This window comes from Phocoena phocoena, chromosome 3, assembly GCF_963924675.1.
Source record: "Phocoena phocoena chromosome 3, mPhoPho1.1, whole genome shotgun sequence".
NCBI classification, from domain to species: domain Eukaryota; kingdom Metazoa; phylum Chordata; class Mammalia; order Artiodactyla; family Phocoenidae; genus Phocoena; species Phocoena phocoena.
Window position 1 is genome coordinate 78,274,190 of NC_089221.1, and position 15,139 is coordinate 78,289,328.

The window sequence follows — 15,139 nt, forward strand, 5'->3', positions numbered from 1 at the left end:
AGGTTGTCCAGCACTGTGGCTTGCTGGTCGTTGAGTGAAGCTGGGTGCTGGTGTTAAGATGGAGGTCTCTGGGAGATTTCCGCCGTTTAATATTACGTGGAGCTGGGAGGTCTCTTGTTGACCAGTGTCCTGAAGTTGGCTCTCCTACCTCAGAGGCAGAGCCCTGACTCCTGGCTGGAGCACCAAGAGCCTTTCATCCACACGGCTCAGAATAAAAGGGAGAAAAAGTAGAGAGAATTAGTAGAAGTATGAGGAAAGAAAGAAGGAAAGGAGGAAAGGAAGGAAGGAAGAAAGACGCAAAGAAGGAAAGAAAGGAGGGAGGGAGGGAGGGAGGGAGGAAGGAAGGAAGGAAGGAGGGAAAGAAGGAAAAAAGACAGAAAGAAAGAAGATACAGTAAAAATAAAATAAAGTATAATATAGTTATTGAATTTAAAAATATTTAGAAAAAAAAAGGGATGGATAGAACCTTAGGACAAATGTTGGAAGCAAAGCTATACAGAGAAAATCTTACACAGAAGCATACACATACACATTCCCAAAAAGAGGTAAAGGGGGAAAAATCATAAATCTTGCTCTCAGAGACCACCTCCTCAATTTGGGGTAATTCGTTGTCTAAAGGAGGGAAGGAAGAAAGGAAAGAAAGAGAGAAAGAACGAAGGTAAAGTATAATAAAGTTATTACAATTAAAATTAATTATTAAGAAAAAAAAATTTTTTTTAAAACTATGGACGGATAGAGCCCTAGGACAAATGGTGGAAGCAAGAGTATACAGACAAGATCTCACAGAGAAGCATACACGTACACATTCACAAAAAGAGGAAAAGGGAAAAAAATCATAGATCTCGCTCCTAAATTCCACCTCTTCAATTTGGGATCATTCCTTGTCTATTCAGGTATTCCACAGATGCAGGGTATATCAAGTTGATTGTGGAGCTTTAATCCGCTGCTTCTGAGGCTGCTGGGAGAGATTTCCCTTTTTCTTCTTTGTTTTCACAGCTCACAGGAGCTCAGCTTTGGATTTGTCCCTGCCTCTGCGTGTAGGTCGCTGGTGCTCAGACAGGACGGGGTTAAAGGAGCCGCTGATTCGGGGGCTCCGGCTCACTCAGGCCGGGGGTGGGGGGTGGGGGGGAAGGAGGGGCACTGCGTGCAGGGCGGGCCTGCGGCGTCAGAGGCGGCATGACGTTGCACCAGCCTGAGGCCCGCCCTGCGTTCTCCCGGGGAAGTTGTCCCTGGATCCCGGGAACCTGGCAGTGGCGGGCTGCACAGGCTCCGCGGAAGAGGGGTGTGGAGAGTGACCTGTGCTCGCACACAGGCCCCTTGGTGGCGGCAGCAGCAGCCTTAGCGTCTCCCGCCCGTCTCTGGGGTCCGCGCTTTTAGCCGCGGCTCGCGCCCGTCGCTGGAGTTCCTTTACGCAGCGCTCTTAAACCCCTCTCCTCGCGCACCAGGAAACAAAGAGGGAAGCAAAAGTCTCTTGCCTCTTCGGCAGGTGCAGGCTTTTCCCCGAACTCCCTCCCGGCTAGTCGTGGTGCACTAACCCCTTCAGGCTGTGTTCAAGCTGCCAACCCCAGTCCTCTCCTTGCGCTCCGTCCAAAACTGAAACCCGAGCCTCAGCTCGCAGCCCCGCCCGCCCCGGCGGGTGAGCAGACAAGCCTCTCGGGCTGGTGAGTGCTGGTCGGCACCGATCGTCTGTGCAGGAATCTCCCCGCTTTGCCCTCCGCACCCGTCGCTGTGCCCTCCTCCGCGGTCCCGAAGCTCCTCCCTCCGCCTCCCGCAGTCTCCGCCCACGGAGGGCCTTCCTAGTGTGTGGAAACTTTTCTTCCGTCACAGCTTCCTCCCACTGGTGCAGGTGCCGTCCTTATTCTTTTGTCTCTGTTTTTTCTTTTTTTCTTTTGCGCTACCCAGGTACGTGGGGAGTTTCTTGCCTTTTGGGAGGTCTGAGGTCTTCTGCCAGCCTTCAGTAGGTGTTCTGTAGGAGTTGTTCCACGTGTAGATGTATTTCTGGTGTACCCGTGGGGAGGAAGGCAATCTCCGCATCTTACTCTTCCGCCATCTTCAAGGTACCCCCCCCCCAGCACCACTTATTGAAGAGGCTGTATTTCTCCATTGTATATTCTTGCCTCCTTTATCAAAGATAAGGTGACCATATGTGTGTGGGTTTATCTCTGGGCTTTCTATCTTGTTCCATCGATCTATATTTCTGTTTTTGTGCCAGTACCATACTGTCTTGATTACTGTAGCTTTGTACTATATTCTGAAGTCAGGGAGCCTGATTCCTCCAGCTCCGCTTTTCTTTCTCAAGATTGCTTTGGCTATTCGGGGTCTTTTGTGTTTCCATACAGATTGTGAAAATTTTTGTTTTAGTTCTGTGAAAAATGCCATTGGTAGTTTGATAGGGACTGCATTGAATCTGTCTATTGCTTTGGGTAGTATAGTCATTTTCACAATGTTGATTCTTCCAATCCACAAACATGGTATATCTCTCCACCTGTTTGTATTATCTTTAATATCTTTCGTCAGTGTTTTATAGTTTTCTGTATACAGGTCTTTTGTCTACTTAGGTAGGTTTATTCCTAGGTATTTTATTCTTTTGGTTGCAATGGTAAATGGAAGTGTTTCCTTGATTTCTCTTTCAGATTTTTAATCCTTAATGTATAGGAATGCAAGAGATGTCTGTGCATTAATTTTGTATCCTGCTACTTTACCAAATTCATTGATTAGCTCTAGTAGTTTTCTGGTAGCATCCTTAGGATTCTCTATGTATAGTATCATGTCATTTGCAAACAGTGACAGCTTTACTTCTTCTTTTCTGATTTGGATTCCTCTTATTGCTATGGCTTAAACTTCCAAAACTATGTTGAATAATAGTGGTGAGAGTGGGCAGCCTAGTCTTGCTTCCGATCTTAGTGGAAATGGTTTCAGTTTTTCACCTTTGAGAATGATGTTGGCTCTGAGATTGTTATATATGGCCTTTATTATGTTGAGGTAAGTTCCCTCTGTGCCTACTTTCTGGAGGGTTTTTATCATAAATGGGTGTTGAATTTTGTCGAAAGCTTTTTCTGCATCTATTAAGATGATCATATGGTTTTTCTCCTTCAATTTGTTAATATGATTTATCACGTTGATTGATTTGCATATGTTGAAGAATCCTTGCATTCCTGGGATAAACCCGACTTGATCATGGTGTATGATCCTTTTAATGTGCTATTGGATTCTGTTTGCTAGCATTATGTTGAGGATTTTTGCATGTATGTTCATCAGTGATATTGGCCTGTAGTTTTCTTTCTTTGTGACATCTTTTCCAGGTTTTGGTATCGGGGTGATGGTAGCCTCATAGAATGAGTTTGGGAGTGTTCCTCCCTCTGCTATATTCTGGAAGAGTTTGAGAAGGATAGGTGTAAGCTTTTCTCTAAATGTTTGATAGAATTTGCCTGTGAAGCCATCTGGTCCTGGGCTTTTGTTTATTGGAAGATTTTTTTATCACAGTTTCAATTTCAGTGCTTGTGATTGGTCTGTTTATATTTTCTGTTTCTTCCTGGTTCAGTCTCTGAACATTATGCTTTTCTAAGAATTTGTCCATCTCTTCCTGGTTGTCCATTTTATTGGCATAGAGTTGCTTTAGTAGTCTCTCATGATCCTTTGTATATCTGCAATGTCTGTTGTTACTTCTCCTTTTTCATTTCTAATTCTATTGATTGCAGTCTTCTCCGTTTTTTTCTTGATGAGTCTGGCTAATGGTTTATCAATTTTGTTTATCTTCTTAAAGGACCAACTTTTAGTTTTATTCATCTTTGCTATTGTTTCCTTCATTTCTTTTTCCTTTATTTCTGATCTGATCTTTATGATTTCTTTCCTTCTGCTAACATTGTGCGTTTTTTTTGTTTTTCTTTCTCTAATTGCTTTAGATGTAAGGTTAGGTTGTTTATTTGAGATGTTTCTTGTTTCTTGAGATAGGATTTTATTGCTATAAACTTCCCTCTTAGAACTGCTTTTGCTGCATCCCATAGGTTTTGGGTCATTGTATTTTCATTGTCCTTTGTTAATAGTTACTTTTTGATTTCCTCTTTTATTTCTTCAGTGATCTCTTGGTTATTTAGCAGTTTATTGTTTAGCCTCCATGTGTTTGTATTTTTTACAGATATTTTCCTGTAATTGATATCTAGTCTCATAGTGTTGTGGTCAGAAAAGATACTTGATATGATTTCAGTTTTCTTAAATTTACCAAGGCTTGATTTGTGAGCCAAGATATGATCTATCCTGGAGAATGTTCTGTGTGCACTTGAGAAGAAAGTGTATTCTGTTGTTTTTGGATGGAATGTCCTATAAATATCAATTAAGTCCATCTTGTTTAATGTATCATTTAAAGCTTGTGTTTCCTTATTTAGTTTCATTTTGGATGATTTGTCCATTGGTGAAAGTGGGGTGTTAAAGTCCCCTACTATGATTGTGTTACTGTTGATTTCCCCTTTTATGGCTGTTAGTATTTGCCTTATGTATTGAGGTCCTCTTATGTTGGGTGCATAAGTATTTGCAATTGTTATATCTTCTTCTTCTATTGGTCCCTTATTCATTATGTAGTGTCCTTCTTTGTCTCTTATAATAGTCTTTATTTAAAAGTCTATTTTGTCTGATATGAGAATTGCTACTCCAGGTTTCTTTTGGTTTCCATTTGCATGGAATATCTTTTTCCATCCCCTTACTTTCACTCTGTATGTGTCCCTAGGTCTGAAGTGGGTCACTTGTAAACTGCATATATACGAGTCTTGTTTTTGTATCCATTCAGCTAGTCTGTGTCTTTTGGTTGGAGCATTTAATCCATTTCCATTTAAGGTAGTTATCCATATCTATGTTCCTATTACCATTTTCTTAATTGTTTTGGGTTTGCTATTGTAGGTCTTTTCCTTCTCTTGTGTTTCCTGCCTAGAGAAGTTCCTTTAGTGTTTGTTTTAAAGTTGGTTTGGTGGTGCTGAATTCTCTTAGGTTTTGCCTGTCTATAAACTTTTAATTTCTCTTTTGAATGTGAATGAGATCCTTGCTGTGTAGAGTAATCTTGGTTGCAGGTTTTTCCCTTCATCACTTTAAATATGTCTTGCCAGTCCCTTCTGGCTTGCAAAGTTTCTGCTGAAAGATCAACTCTTAACCTTATGGGGATTCCCTTGTATGTTATTTTTTGGTTTTCCCTTGTTGCTTTTAAATTTTTTTTTTTTTGTATTTAATTTTTGATAGTTTGATTAGTATGTGTCTTGACATGTTTCTCCTTGGATTTATCCTGTATTGGACTCTCTGTGCTTCCTGGACTTGACTGATATTTTAGTTCCCATATTAGGGAAGTTTTTAACTATAATCTCTTCAAATAGTTTCTCAGTCCCTTTCTTTTTCTCTTCCCCTTCTGTGACCCCTATAATTCGAATGTTGGTGTGTTTAATGTTGTCCCAGAGGTCTCTGAGACTGTCCTCAATTCTTTTCATTCTTTTTTCTTTATTCTGGTCTTCAGTAATTATTTCCACTATTTTATCTTCCGGGTCATTTATCTGTTTTTCTGCCTTAGTTATTCTACTATTGATTCCTTCTAGAAAATTTTTAATTTTATATAGTGCATTGTTTATCATTGTTTGCTCTTTAGTTCTTCTAGGTCCTTGTTAAACATTTCTTGTATTTTCTCCATTCTATTTCCAAGATTTTGGATCATTTTTACTGTCATTACTGTGAAGTCTTTTTCAGGTAGACTGCCTGTTTCCTCTTCATTTGTTTATTGGGTTTTTACCTTGCTCCTTCATGTGCTGTGTATTTCTCTGTCCTCTCATTTTGCTTAACTTACTCTGTTTGGCACACTTTTCTCAGGCTACATGTCCATAGTTCCTCTTGTTTTTGGTGTCTGCCCCTAGTGGCTAAGGTTTTTTCAGTGGGCTGTGTAGGCTTCCTGGTGGAGGGGACTGGTGCCTGTGTTCTGGTGGATGAGTCTGGATCTTGTGTTTCTGGTGGGCAGCACCACGTCAGCTTGTATGTTTTGGGGTGTCTGTTCCCTTCTTTTGATTTTAGGCAGCCTCTCTGCTAATGGGTGGGGTTGTGTCCCTGTCTTGCTAGTTGTTTGGCATAGGGTGTCCAGCACTCTAGCTTGCTGGTCGTTGAGTGGAGCTGGGTCTTAGCGTTGGGATGGAGATCTCTGGGAGAGCTTTCGCCATTTGATATCATGTGGATCCAGGAGGTCTTTGGTGGACCAATGTCCTGAACTCGGCTCTCCCACCTCAGAGGCTCAGGCCTGACATCCAGCCGGAGCACCAAGACCCCATCAGCCACACGGATTTTGGGAGGTCTGAGGTGTTTTGCCAGCGTTCAGTATGTGTTCTGTAGGAGTTGTTCCACATGTAGATGTATTTCTGATGTATTTGTGGGGAGGAAGGTGATCTCCACTTCTAACCCCTCCACCATCTTGAAGGTCTCTACAACAGTCCATTTCTCTGTGTTTTGTACCCTGAAGTTTCCTCCTTCTGTAGTTCAGGAACTTTCTGGTTTGGTCAGTTGACTGATCATAAGGTGCCCAAGTGAGGACTTTACAAAGCCCCTGTTCTTAAAAGCCTGGATGGAGTCTCCAAGGTGTCCTGTGTTTTCCTTGACACTTGAAGCCACCAATTTCAGAAACAGGGCACATTTCTCAGTATAATTGCTTTACAATGGTGTGTTAGTTTCTGCTTTATAACAAATTGAATCAGCTATGTATATACCTATACCCCCATATCTTAAGGAAGGAATTTTTAAATTAATCTCTGAAGGGCAAATAGAAAAGAATTAACTAGAAAATAAATTGAGAAAGAGCATTTCTGGCAGAATAGTGCATAGTCATGACTAACTCGGGGCATTGCAGTAAAAGAAAGAAGGCCAGTGTGCTACACCCAGAGAGCAAGTAAGGCAGTAAGTTGCATGAAGCTATAGAAACAGGTTAGGGCCAGATTTTTCAGAGCTTCAGAACCAGGTTAAGCATTTTGGTCTTATCCTAAATCCAGTAGGATTTAAAGAAGAGAGTGATGTGGTAAGATATACAATTCAGAAAAATCACAGTATGAAAGGACAAGAGGGAGAACTCTGTTGAAAGAAGATGGCAGTGTGGACCAGGATAGTGGGTAGGAGATGGAGAAAAGTGGGTAGATTTGAAAGATACCTGTGGTATAGACTTCATAGACTTGTTAACTTAGAACAGGGAGATGAGCAGGAGGCCAGTCCAGATTTTATGGGACCTAAAGCTTATGAAACTGCAGAGTTCCTCCAGAAATTGATTTCCTGTATAAAGGAAGGTCCAAAGATGGCTGGCAGAGGCCCAGAGACATTGGAGACATGCAGAACACAATGAGGTCTGGACGAGGAAGAGGAGGGGCTTCCTTTCCTGCATCTCTCTTTACTGAGGGGCAACACTTTCCCCAGAATCCTTCACAGCATTTCTCTCAAGTGTAGGAGGTTGGATAGAAAAATAGACGATCCCTTCCAATTCTGAGGCTCTCTGATTGTGGTGGGCAGAAAACAATTTAGGCAAGTGCATTATCATCTGTGAGCCAAGAAGGCAATGCACACCCATGCTCTAGTAACAAAATACAGTTATTGTACAACAAGATACTGTTGAAATAATAATTTATGCTTGGACAACAGAGGTAAACTGAGCTGTACTCAACAAATTGGGAAAATGGCCACTCTATCTATTATGGACATGAGTGACTGCGTAGGCTCCCTCTTTTTTCTCACATCTCACTTGTCTCCCCTCATGAAGATGAGTTCCAGCTCTCCCCAGGGATCACTGTGGGTGGGCTCCGACTCATCTCCTCATTGATAACAGTTGGCACACGTTTTCTGTCAGCTGACGGGTGCTGTAGCACTTTGTACTGAGGCAAGGAGAAGGCATGAGCTGTACAGTCTCAGAAAGAATCAGGCATGTGGTGATTGTAAGCCTTACCTCTGATAGAACCCAGAATCACGCTAGGGAAGTATTAACTGGAGGTAGTTTTCTGGCAGATCATATCTCCCCAAGTGAGCTGAGAGAACACTGGTCCTGGAAGACGGTCCAGGAAAAAAGGATTCTGTCTGGAGAAGTACATCTGCCTCTTGAACAGTTAGAATGCACAGCATTGTATTGAGAGGACTTCTGAGAACTCCTGCAATAAGGGAATACAAAACACTCAGTTTTTCATTCACTGTTTCACAACTGTACATGACCAGGGAATCCCTTTTTAACACACACACACACACACACACACGCCACTGATTAATATGCTGAAAAATACACTTTCAGGGAAAAAAGATACATCAGCATCAAGGCAGGAAGGGCAAATAAAATGGCCCAACATAGTAGAAAACTCCTAGAGATCATGCCCAGACTAATAACATCCATTTTCAATATGTTTTGGCAGCCCTTGGGCTGGACTACACATAAATTCATGTGGAGTTGATTCTTGATCCAAAGAATGCGTGAGTTATTGGATTGGACTGTTGCTCTCTTAAGAGAAGAACTTTGGTTCATTTCAAGATCGGTCATAGAGTGATTACTGATAAAGACAACTGCCTCTCCCAGTTTTAAATTTATTGAGATTTGAAAATTTGAAGTAAAGAAGCAGTATAAAATCTATCTAGTTGTTTCTGGAAGCATAAGATTGTCTATTGAGGCATCAGTTTGAAAGTTGGAAGTACAACCGAAAGGTCAAACAGGATGGCATAGTGAAAAGGTGAGGTCAGATAGACCAGTTTTAAAATTTTGGCTTAGCTGTGTAACCTTGGGTCAGTGACTTAACCTCTCTGCATCTCAGTTTCAATAACTATGAAAACATTTCCCTTGTAGCATAATGCAAGCATTAGAAATAGTACATCCATTCTCGTGAATTATTATCTCATCATTGTGAAAATATAGAACCTATGTGCTTATCATGTAGTAAATGTTCACTTAAAGCTATTTCTATTAATTCTAATAGAAAAGAACTAAGACACATACTATTCATTTGATTCCCATACTATAAATATTTTCTCAAATCTATGTCACCTTTTTGTCTTGCTAATATAAGGCATAGCCTGGGATGTGGAATTACTGCCAGGTTAAAATCTCAATTCTACTACTTGTTATCTATGTGACCTTGAACAAACCACAGTACCTCTCTCTGCTTCAATTCTCTAATCTACAAAATAAGGACACTCATATTATCTATCTCCTATTTCGTTTACAATTTTTGTGAGAATTCAACTAAACAATGCACCGTGCTGCAGATACAGTTAAGGCCTCATTGTTTTCAATTGTTGTTAGTATCAACAATTCTCAATGCTTTAAAAAATGTTTGCATTTGAAAACTCTGACTCATTGCACACAGAAAAAGTGATTGGACATAAGACAAAATGTAACAAATGATTTCTTTATTTCTTCATCTCCTTTCTCTTCACATGTCACCTGTGGCTTTCCTTGGCCTTGGGTAACTGCTCTCTGAGTCTTAACTGTCACTTTGACACTAACTTCTCATTGCAGTCCAATCTTCATTGGCTACAATTAAATGCTTTCCAATATTGCCTTAGGAGAAGAAGGTTCCCATTGCAATGACAATTTCCAAGGCAACATCACCTTGGCCAGTAATAATTTACAGTATTTCCATCTTTTTCTTTTTTTTACATCTTTATTTGACTATAATTGCTTTACAATGGTGTGTTAGTTTCTGCTTTATAACAAAGTGAATCAGTTATACATATGTTCCCATATCTCTTCCCTCTTGCGTCTCCCTCCCTCCCACCCTCCTTATCCCACCCATCTAGGTGGTCACAAAGCACCGAGCTGATCTCCCTGTGCTATGCGGCTGCTTCCCACTAGCTATCTATTTTACGTTTGGTAGTGTATATATGTCCATGCCACTCTATCACTTTGTCACAGCTTTCCATTCCCCCTCCCCATATCCTCAAGTCCATTCTCTAGTAGGTCTGTGTCTTTATTCCCGTCTTATCCCTAGGTTCTTCATGACATTTTTTATTTCTTAGATTCAATATATATGTGTTAGCATACGGTATTTGTCTTTCTCTTTCTGACTTACTTCACTCTGTATGACAGCCTCTAGGTCTATTCACCTCCCCTCAAATAACTCAATTTCGTTTCTTTTTTTTTTTTCCTTTTTTTTTGCGGTACGCAAGCATCTCACTGTTGTGGCCTCTCCTGTTGCAGAGCACAGGCTCTGGACGGGCAGCCTCAGTGGCCATGGCTCACGGGCCCAGCCGCTCCGCGGCATGTGGGATCTTCCCGGACCAGGGCACGAACCCGTGTCCCCAGCATCGGCAGGTGGACTCTCAACCACTGTGCCACCAGGGAAGCCCTCGTTTCTTTTTATGACTGAGTAATATTCCATTGTATATATCTGCCACATCTTCTTTATCCATTCATCCTATGATGGACACTTAGGTTGCTACCGTCTCCTGGCTATTGTAAATAGAGCTGCAGTGAACATTTTGGTACATGACTCTTTTTGAATTATGGTTTTCTCAGGGTATATGCCCAGTAGTGGGATTGTTGGGTCATATGGTAGTTCTATTTTTAGTTTTTTAAGGAACCTCCATACTGTTCTCCACAGTGGCTCTACCAATTCACATTCCCACCAGCAGTGCAAGAGTGTTCCCTTTTCTCCACACCCTCTCCAGAATTTATTGTTTCTAGATTTTTTGATGATGGCCATTCTGACTGGTGTGAGATGATATCTCATTGTAGTTTTGATTTGCATTTCTCTAATGATTAATGATGTTGAGCATTCTTTCATGTGTTTGTTGGCAGTCTGTATATCTTCTTTGGAGAAATGTCTCTTTAGGTCTTCTGCCCATTTTTGGATTGGGTTGTTTGTTTTTTTGTTATTGAACTGCATGAGCTGCTTGTAAATTTTAGATATTAATCCTTTGCCCATTGCTTCATTTGCAAATATTTTCTCCCATTCTGAGGGTTGTCTTTTGGTCTTGTTTATGGTTTTCTTTGCTGTGCAAAATCTTTGAAGTTTCATTAGGTCCCATTTTTTTATTTTTGTTTTTATTTCCATTACTCTAGGAGGTGGGTCAAAAAGGATCCTGCGGTGATTTACGTCAAAGAGTGTTCTGCCTATGTTTTCCTCTCACAGTTTGATAGTGTCAGGCCTTACGATTAGGTCTTTAATCCATTTTGAGCTTATTTTTGTGTATGGTGTATGAGAGTGATCTAATCTCATACTTTTACATGTACCTGTCCAGTTTTCCCAGCACCACTTATTGAAGAGACTGTCCTTTCTCCACTGTACATTCCTGCCTCCTTTATCAAAGATAAGGTGACCATATGTACGTGGGTTTATCTCTGGGCTTTCTATCCTGTTCCATTGATCTATCTTTCTGTTTTTGTGCCAGTACCATACTGTCTTGATTACTGTAGCTTTGTAGTATAGTCTGAAGTCAGAGAGCCTGATTCCTCCAGCTCCGTTTTTTGTTCTCAAGATTGCTTTGGCTATTCGGGATCTTTTGTGTTTCCATACAAATTGTGAAATTCTTTGTTCTAGTTCTGTGAAAAATGCCAGTGGTAGTTTGATAGGGATTGCATTGAATCTGTAGATTGCTTTGGGTAGCAGAGTCATTTTCACAATGTTGATTCTTCCAATCCAAGAACATGGTATATCTCTCCATCTATTTGTATCATCTTTAATTTCTTTCATCAGTGTCTTATAATTTTCTACATACAGGTCTTTTGTCTACTTAGGTAGGTTTATTCATAGATATTTTATTCTTTTTGTTGCAATTGTAAATGGGAGTGTTTTCTTAATTTCACTTTCAGATTTTTCATCATTAATGTATAGGAATGGCAGAGATTTCTGTGCATTAATTTTGTATCCTACTACTTTTCCAAATTCATTGATTAGCTCTAGTAGTTTTCTGGTAGCATCTTTAGGATTCTCTATGTATAGTATCATGTCATCTGCAAACAGTGACAGCTTTACTTCTTTTCTGATTTGGATTCCTTTTATTTCCTTTTCTTCTCTGATTGCTGTGGCTAAAACTTCCAAAACTATGTTGAATAAGAGTGGTGAGAGTGGGCAACCTTGTCTTGTTCCTGATCTTAGGGAAATGCTTTCAGTTTTTCACCATTGAGGAAAGTGTTGGCTGTGGGTTTGTCATATATGGCTTTTATTATGTTGAGGAAAGTTCCCTCTATGCCTACTTTCTGGAGAGTTTTTATCATAAATGGTTGTTGAATTTTGTCAAAAGCTTTCTCTGCATCTATTGAGATGATCATATGGTTTTTCTCCTTCAATTTGTTAATATGGTGTATCACGTTGTTTGATTTATGTATATTGAAGAATCCTTGCATTCCTGGGATAAACCCCACTTGATCATGGTGTATGATCCTTTTAATGTGCTGTTGAGTTCTGCTTGCTAGTATTTTGTTGAGGTTTTTGTATCTGTGTTCATCAGTGATATTGGATTATAGTTATCTTTCTTTGTGATATCCTTGTCTGGTTTTGGTATCAGGGTGATGGTGGCCTCGTAGAATGAGTTTGCAAGTGTTCCACCCTCTGCTATATTTTGGAGGAGTTTGAGAAGGATAGGTGTTAGCGCTTCCCTAAATGTTTGATAGAATTCGCCTGTGAAGCCATCTGGTCCTGGGCTTTTGCTAGTTTGAAGATCTTTAATCACAGGTTCAATTTCAGTGCTTGTGATTGGTCTGTGCATATTTTCTATTTCTTCCTGATTCGGTCTTGGCAGGTTGTGCATTTCTAAGAATTTGTCCATTTCTTCCAGGTTGTCCATTTTATTGGCAAAGAGTTGCTTGTAGTAATCTCTCATGACCTTTTGTATTTCTGCAGTGTCAGTTGTTACTTCTCCTTTTTCATTTCTAATTCTATTGATTTGAGTCTTCTCCCTTTTTTTCTTGATGAGTTTGGTTAATGGTTTATCTATTTTGTTTATCTTCCAAAGAACCAGCTTTTAGTTTTATTGATCTTTGCTATCGTTGCCTTTCTTCTTTTTCATTTATTTCTGATCTGACCTTTATGATTTCTTTACTTCTGCTAACTTTGGGGGATTTTTGTTCTTCTTTCTCTAATTGCTATAGGTGCAAGCTTCGGGTGTTTGTTTGAGATGTTTCCTGTTTCTTAAGGTAGGATTTTATTGCTATAAACTTCCCTCTTAGAACTGCTTTTGCTGCATACCATAGGTTTTGGGTCATCGTATCTCCACTATCATTTGTTTCTAGGTACTTTTTGCTTTCCTCTTTGATTTCTCCAGTGATCACTTCGTTATTAAGTAGTGTATTGTTTAGCCTCCATGTTTTTGTATTTTTTACAGATCTTTTCCAGTAATTGATATCTAGTCTCATAGTGTTGTGGTTGGAAAAGATACTTGATACAATTTCAATTTTCTCTAATTTTACCAAGGCTTGATTTGTGAGCCAAGATATGATCTATCCTCGAGAATGTTCCATGGGCACTTGAGAAAAATGTGTATTCTGTTGTTGTTGGATGGAATGTCCTATAAATATCAATAAAGTCCATGTTGTTTAATATATCATTTAAAGCTTGTGTTTCCTTATTTATTTTCATTTTAGATGATCTGTCCATTGGTGAAAGTGGGGTGTTAAAGACCCCTACTATGAATGTGTTACTGTCGATTTCCCCTTTTATGGCTGTTAGTATTTGCCTTATGTATTGAGGTGCTCCTATGTTGGGTGCATAGAAATTTACAATTGTTATATCTTCTTCTTGGATCGGTCCCTTGATCATTATGTAGTGTCCTTTGTCTCTTGTAATACTCTTTATTTTAGTCTATGTTGTCTGATATGAGAATTGCTATTCCAGCTTTCTTTTGGTTTCCATTTGCATGGAATATCTTTTCCATCCCCTCACTTTCAGTCTGTATGTGTCCCTAGGTCTGAAGTGGGTCTCTTGTAGACAGCATATATATGGGCCTTGTTTTTGTATCCATTCAGCCAGTCTATGTCTTTTTGTGGGAGCATTTAATCCATTTACATTTAAGGTAATTATCGATTTGTATGTTACTATTCCCGTTTTCTTAATTGTTTTGGGTTTGTTATTGTAGGTCTTTTCCTTCTCTTATGTTTCTTGCCTAGAGACATTCCTTTAGCATTTGTTGTAAAGCAGGTTTGGTGGTGCTGAACTCTCTTAGCATTTGCTTGTTTGTAAAGTTTTTAATTTCTCCATCAAATCTGAATGAGATCCTTGCTGGGTAGAATAATCTTGGTTGCAGGTTTTTCTCCTTCATCACTTTAAATATGTCCTGCCAGTCCTTTGTGGCTTGCAGAGTTTCTGCTGAAAAATCAGCTGTTAAGCTTATGGGGATTCCCTTGTGTGTTATTTGTTGTCTTTCCCTTGCTGCTTTTAATATGTTTTCTTTGTTTTTAATTTTTGACAGTTTGATTAATATGTGTCTCGGCGTGTTTCTCCTTGGATTTATCCTGTATGGGACTCTCTGTGCTTCCTGGACTTGATTAACTATTTCCTTTCCCATATTAGGGAAGTTTTTAACTATAATCTCTTGAAATAGTTTCTCAGTCCCTTTCTTTTTCTCTTCCCCTTCTGGGACCCCTATAATTCGAATGTCAGTGCGTTTAATGTTGTCCCAGAGGTCTCTGAGACTGTCCTCAGTTCTTTTCATTCTTTTGTCTTTATTCTACTCTACAGTAGTTATTTCCACTGTTTTATCTTCCAGGTCACTTACCTGTTCTTCTGCCTCAGTTATTCTGCTATTGATCCCTTCTAGAGTATTTTTAATTTCATTTATTGTGTTGTTCATCGTTGCTTGTTTCCTCTTTAGTTCTTCTAGGTCCTTGTTAACTGTTTCTTGCATTTTGTCTATTCTATTTCCAAGATTTTGGATCATCTTTACTATCATTATTCTGAATTCTTTTTCAGGTAGACTGCCTATTTCCTCTTCATTTGTTAGGTCTGGTGGTTTTTTATCTTGCTCCTTCATCTGCTGTGTGTTTTTCTGTCTTCTCATTTTGCTTATCTTACTGTGTTTACGGTCTCATTTTTTTCAGGCTGCAGGTTCGTAGTTCCCATTGTTTTTGGTGTCTGTCCCCAGTGGCTAAAGTTGGTTCAGTAGGTTGTGTAGGCTTCCTGGTGGAGGGGACCAGTGCCTGTGTTCTGGTGGATGAGGCTGGATCTTGTTTTTC